Source organism: Balaenoptera acutorostrata, chromosome 6 (genome assembly GCF_949987535.1).
Source record: "Balaenoptera acutorostrata chromosome 6, mBalAcu1.1, whole genome shotgun sequence".
Classification (NCBI taxonomy): domain Eukaryota; kingdom Metazoa; phylum Chordata; class Mammalia; order Artiodactyla; family Balaenopteridae; genus Balaenoptera; species Balaenoptera acutorostrata.
Window position 1 is genome coordinate 95,540,567 of NC_080069.1, and position 6,852 is coordinate 95,547,418.

Below are 6,852 nucleotides of genomic sequence, written 5' to 3' on the forward strand. Positions count from 1 at the left end.
CACAGTGCTTTAAATACATTATTTGGTTTGATACTAACAGTAACCCTATAAAATAGATATTATTGTCATCATTTTGCAGTTAAGGGATATTAAGCCACTCTGTTCAAAATTTATATTTACAATATAAATTATTATGAAAATGAAGCTAATGAAATCCTATAAAAAAGCAAGAGATCTGTCAGATAGTAAGTTCTAGATCTTAGTCTAATAAGATTCTCTGAACATTAAACTGACATTTTTAATACATGACCACAATTGACCAACAACCTATACAATTAGGATAAACTTCTTCTGAACCTCAGCACATTAGCATACCTTTCACATGGTACGCTGAAAGGAACATTCATATATAACAATAATAATGATTGAAATAAAACATACCATGACAATGACTAATTACAGATCATATGATATGCTAGATGCTTTATGCACATTATACATTCTTCTCATAGTAACTTTGAGGGCTGGTATCATTATAAATCCAACGATAACTGAGGCACAGAGAATTAGTAATCTAAGTCCTTAGAGTTAAAAGTGAAGATGTAGAAAAATTTACACTGGCAGGAAAAATCCTTGCTCTAGAATAGTAGCCTATCTATACATTATCAAATAATTTTTTAAATTAAATTTTGATTAACTTATCACTTAATACCAATTTTAAAAGAATTAATTGAAACCTTTTTTTTCGAGGTAGTTTGGACATAGATATGGAAACCAGGGTTTCTTAACCTCAGCACTACTAACATTTTGTACCAGATAATTTATCTTTTTGGAAGGAAGGGGGCTATCCTGTGCATTTCAGTATGTTTAACAGCATCCTGAACCTCTACTAACTAGAGGCCAGCAGCAAATCCCCTCCCCAAGTTGTGACAACCAATAATATTTCAAGATATTGCCAGATGTCACTTGTGTGCTGAAATAATCTCTTTGGTAAACACTGGGTAATACTTAGTGTAGAAAGGAGAAAGAGAATTACTCAGTGTATGTTAACAAAAAGGTGAGAGGGAAGGGGAATGGGAGATAAAAATTACAAAAGAAAAGACACGTTATTTCAAGAAAAATTGAGATATATCAAAACTAAGGAGAAATAAAATTCAAATGAAACCTGATAGGATAGTTGTCATGAATTTAAGTGAAGTCTGTTGACCCTCTGTGCCAATAAAAGTCAAAGGTTTGGATGAGGGGCTCTCAGGTTTTGGTGTGCATTCTTATCACAGGAATACTCGATATAGTCAAATTCCAAAAAGTCGCTGCCAGAATTTCTAATTAAATCTGCCTTTCTGACAACACCAGTAGCCCCTCAGATGATTCAAGGGATAGAAATAGAAACGTTATGAAAGGGATCCACTTGAGTATTTGAGTTTTAGATATCAGGATTCTCTCCAGTTTGTGGTATGTTGTAAACAGAAACAATTGCTGAAAGATCCAGTTACAAACACTTAGACTACTAGCTATGGGTGGGTGGTGGGGGACAACTTAGGCATACTGGGTAAAAACCTCATTTAACAGTGGGAAGAACAAAAGTGAATCTTAAAGTGGGTGCTCTGACTTTTCTTTACTGATAAGAGACCACCTGAAGGAAAATTAAAATATTCTTCATAACTTTCCCACCAAACATAGCCTGACTCACCGATACAGTAGATTATTCTCACTGAAATTGTATATAGTCATCCTTCTCTTGAGATTCTACTGCTTTTCTTAAGTGGGCAGTAAGTAAATACAAAGACATAACAGTCTATTTGCAATTACAACTTCAGAATCTCACTGTATGAGGAATTAGGAAAGGTGTGTGATCGGACAAGAGGGCTAGGGAACTTGACCGGAATCACTTTTTTTCTTTTTTATGGGGAGAATATTGTTTTTATTTCTACTGTTAATTTATTGGAATTGTTTGAAAGAGTGATGAAGATTGTTGGGAAGATAAAGATCCTCTCTAAAGTACTTCATATCAGTTTGAGTCCTCCAAAAAGCAGAAGCAATGATGGAAATAGATGTGCAAGTGATTTATTGGGGAAATATCTGTGAATGGCAAATGGGAGGTAAAAGGACAGCAAGAAGAGCCTTTAGACTGATGCAGTTCTAGAAGCTGTGACAAGAAAGGGGAAGGAAGGATGATTGGGCAGGAAGATTCTCAGACTGAAATGGAGTTACAAAAATGTTTCATCTAAGCCTGTGGAGTATCCTCAAATCCAAGTTTCAGTTAGAGCAGTCATGCATCCTACAAGAATGGTCCAATCATTTTCTGGGAATAGCCCAAGGGAAGCATAGCCTCAGTGCACCAATGTGGTGGTGAATCCGGAGGGCTGGAAGCAGGGACTGTTAGTGTACTATGCACCTTGTAGTAGGCTCTCTTGAAGGAGATCGGAGAAGCACTTTTCCATGGTTGCCACATACCCACTCCTGCAGGTACACTTTCTCTTACTGGCAAGAAACACTCTGGCATTCTAGTAACTTTTAATCAATGATTAGTGAGGTTATTTTTAATTTTGCTTGACATTTTAAATTATGTGTACTTTTGATATTCTTTTAATGAGCAACTATTAATTTTATGAAAAATAATTATATTTTCTAAAATGGTATTTTTGCGCTCAAAATTATTTATAGCTCTCCAGGTATTCTACAAGTTTAAATTATTCCTTTCCTTACTAAAGTTTTATGTAGGAATCCATTTGCTTAATATTCCAAGTAAAAGTATATATGTAAATATGTAATGTATATCTGATATAAAATAGGCATTGCTTTCCATTTTCAATATGGCTGTTTACAGAGCAATAACAATAATTTTAAAAGCCGATATACATGTATAGTCATATATTGCTTTTGTATTTTATGTATACTTTTAGGTTGTCTACTTGATAAAATGTTTCTTGGGATTATGACTTCTTCTATTTTATTATACACTAATTATGGTTTACTGTGCAAACTAATTATACAACCATAAATATATATTTTACACTTAGAATATATTTTGGAGATTCTTGCTATTTTTAGAATATATATAATGAAAATAATACCATATCTGAGTTGAAGAAGTTATACTTTTTTAGAGCACTTTTTCATATTGATATATATTTTTGAAGCTTTCATTTATAAATATGTCCTAATAGCCCATAAACACAGAATTGATATTTTATTTGCTATAAATTTACCTAGCAAAAAAATGTTAATGAACACTTATTATTTTGTTTTTGTTTTTCTACTCAGCAAGCAAAACTTTGTATTACTGTTAGAGAATTTCCCACTGTATTTTCTTACAAACTTCAGTGGAGGCAGATATGTCTATTTTCAGTATAGCAGCTAAAAGAGGGCAGGATTTCTAGACCTGTTACTACTCATTCAGAGTTCAAAAATGTGAACCACACATGGTCAGTCAAATGCTCTTAACTGTATCCTTGAAGGTGGAATAAGTGAAGGGGTAACTAGAATTTACTCATGATGTAGCAACAATGATGTCCACAGGTGCTGACAGGGTCCTGCAGCTTCTGAAGCATCATAACTAGACTCACTGATAAAACATAATCATTGCATCTTTATTTTCTGTTTACTCATTGACTAAGACTGATATTCTATGTCTAAGTATTCAATAGTCTTTCAAATACATTTCTCCTTTTTTTCTTAATGATTCCATCATCACTTTTCTGTTGCATACCAAGGATTCAGATCAAAACCAACGATGCATAAAGACACCAAATCCTCCAGAAAGAACGACAATCCGTATTTAATTGTCAAACTCAGTGGAGGAATAAGGATGTAAATGTTGCATTCAAAGTCTTTGATGGAAATCTGGCAGTTCATGTAAAATAATGCTGAAATGGCTAATTAAATGATTATCTATGATAACCTAGTATCAAATGTCCAAAGAAGTCAAAGCTTTAGGAAAATATATTTATGTTGTAATCATTTAGGATAAAGAATATGAATAATTCAAGGATCATAGGGAAGTATGGGTATCTCTGAACTGAAAATAAAATAACTGACCAGATCAAATATCTAGGGTGAAATTAAAGGGCTTTCTATAAACATACTTAAATTCCCTGATCTCTTTTAGCTGCAAGGTTAAAATAGCTAAGAACAAACCTTTAAATATGATCAGAGGAATTGCCAAATTGTAATTTCAGAAGAATGTAAAACCTTACCTGTTGCTATAAGGAAAAGTCAGCTAAAGTTATGTAAGGAGAATTGAAATGAGGATGTCTGATGACATCGGGACAACCTGAGTTCCCTAATGCCCTATCCAACACTGAGCCTTGCTTGTCCACTTAAGTCTCTTCTCTTTTGTGCATTGAGACTTTCATCCCTGCTTTACAATTTTGCTATTTTCTTGCCTCAGGTCATTTTGTTGCAAAAACAATACAGTTCCACTTGTGCTTCCCTACACTGTCTTCAGAACCATAAATAGTCAGGTCCAAGTGTGTCCTAAGGAGGAAAAAGATAACATAACAAACATAAGGCAGGTTCTCTAGGTGCATGTGAGATATGAGAGTTCTCTATTAATGCTGGAGAAATATAACCGTAGTTGCACTCATCAAGTTTTCAAAGTTCTATGAATAATGGAGTGCTTCATTCTAATAGTTTGTACATAAACAGAGGTGACCCACACTAAAAGGTGGGTCAAAGGTGGGTCAAACGTCACTCAAAGGTGACCCACACTAAAAACTGTGAGATCCTCAAATGTCCTTGCAATAGTGTAGAAAGAAAAATCAAAATATTTGGGGAGTTAAAAATACTGAGTGAATTTAGCTTGTGTTCAGCTTATGCAACCTCTATTTAAAATACACAAGGGAAAAGAAATCAATCACTCAGGGCTTGAGTGGACAACCAGCAACTTTGAAAATTACTTTAGTCATAATGTGAAATGCTATAGTTTAAATGATTGAGTGCTTTAATTTCAATGGGATGGTAATAGATACAGGGTGGAAAAAAACAATCACTGATATTCTGTTGTCAGAGGCTATGTGACTCTAGTTACCACATGGGAATAGGGATGATGTAAAAATCATGACCTGACTTAGAGGGAATTTGGATGATGGATACTTAATCATATATTTCTGTGTTATATTCAATCATGTACCTCATTCCCATATCTGCACATTTTATTTTTTCCTGATTTGCACTCTTTTTGTAGTCATGAAACCACGTTTGACTCTTCTACTGCTGTAGTTACAGACTGAAACATTTATGACAAACAATCCTGGTCTCTCACATTACTTGCAGGTACAACCTTAACAATCCTGGCTTCTTAGCTGGCTGTTCTGAGCCCCTCAACTCCTGCCGCAGGGCTTTTTCTCCTTTGATACAAGACACCATACAGCCCTGTTTGAAATCAGCCTGGTACAACCAAAAATGGGGAGGAGATAAAACTTTACGGGGAAATATTTGATCAATTAGAGACTGAAGTCAGTGGATAAATTCTTTCCCCCTCCTACTCTAATGGACTACCCTGTGATGGAGTTTATATGGTTTCTTTTTTTTTTTTTTTTTTTTAAGAAATTCACGTTCTTTTATTTATTTATTTATTTATTTATGACTGTGTTGAGTCTTCGTTTCTGTGCGAGGGCTTTCTCTAGTTGCGGCAAGTGGGGACCACTCTTCATCGCGGTGCGCGGGCCTCTCACCATCGCGGCCTCTCTTGTTGCGGAGCACAGGCTCCAGACGCGCAGGCTCAGTAATTGTGGCTCACGGGCCCAGTTGCTCCGTGGCATGTGGGATCTTCCCAGACCAGGGCTCGAACCCGTGTCCCCTGCGTTGGCAGGCAGATTCTCAACCACTGCGCCACCAGGGAAGCCCTATATGGTTTCTTGAAGGACATGATGGAATTAGTCAGTTGGACATCTCAGCAGTCAACTGTAATGTAACCTTGCATAGGCTTTCCTGCCTTTCTCATTTTTCTTTTTTTGTCCTTTACACCTACTCATTGAATTATACTCCCTAATAAAGTAATAATATACAAACCTCCTGATTCATACTTTGTTTTTTGAGGTTACATTAAGAGAGCTGCACAAAAATCAAGATGGGATTCTGGAGCTCCAAATTGGTCTGATGGCACTAAGGATCCCACTGCTGGTAGAAAGTATGAGGTAATAGCAATCAACAGCAGTTGTGACAACGGCAGTGATATCAAATTACTAAAGTCGTCCTTTTTGGTTTATTAGAACGAAGTAGATGGAACGTAAGAAATAGAAGTATGATGGCTATGACATTAAATGGTACTTGGCAAATTATAGTAATTGTTAGACTGGGGTAGTCTTATTTCTTTTAAATCCACTGATAACTTTGAAAACTGTAATGATATGGTCAGGGAAGCCAACAACGAATGCAATGCAGAGAGACACTGGCAGACACAGGGAAGCCTAGATTCAAAATTATGACTAAGTTCTAATTTTAATGATGCCATATCTGCAAATAAGAGCAATGTCAGAAAATTGTAGGGTCCTGAGAAACAGATGGGGACATTTGGATAGATGGACCTAAGAATACTGTGCCTCCAGACTGCCCTGTGAAAAGAAACCTCCAGGATAACCGAGCAATGGACTCACCTGAGGAAGACACCTCATCTTAGAAAGTTGATTCTCCTTAAGATCTGCTCTCATTACACTCATGGCCTCTAGGCTGATTATCAAGAACAGGTCTCTCCTCAGCCTATGTGCCAAAGGAATTGTAAAAACCAGGGGGAACATGTATGAACGTGGATCTTGAGAGTTTTGGTCTGTGAGGACAGAATGTAAGATTGGATATGGGCACTCAACTCTCTCTACAAAGGGGAGTCTATTATAATAGTTTGTAGCAATAGATCTTTCTAAAGATTACGATATATAAATATAAAATATTTCCCTGGTTCTTTTCCAAAGGGGC

The 6,852-nt window shown here is 35.9% G+C and overlaps 1 pseudogene; it reads right to left on the reverse strand.

The window, feature by feature from the left end:
- Positions 1-6,599, reverse strand: part of LOC114235860 (protein zyg-11 homolog A-like) — a 51,748-nt pseudogene extending 45,149 nt beyond the window's left edge.
- Positions 6,600-6,852: the final 253 nt, after the last annotated feature.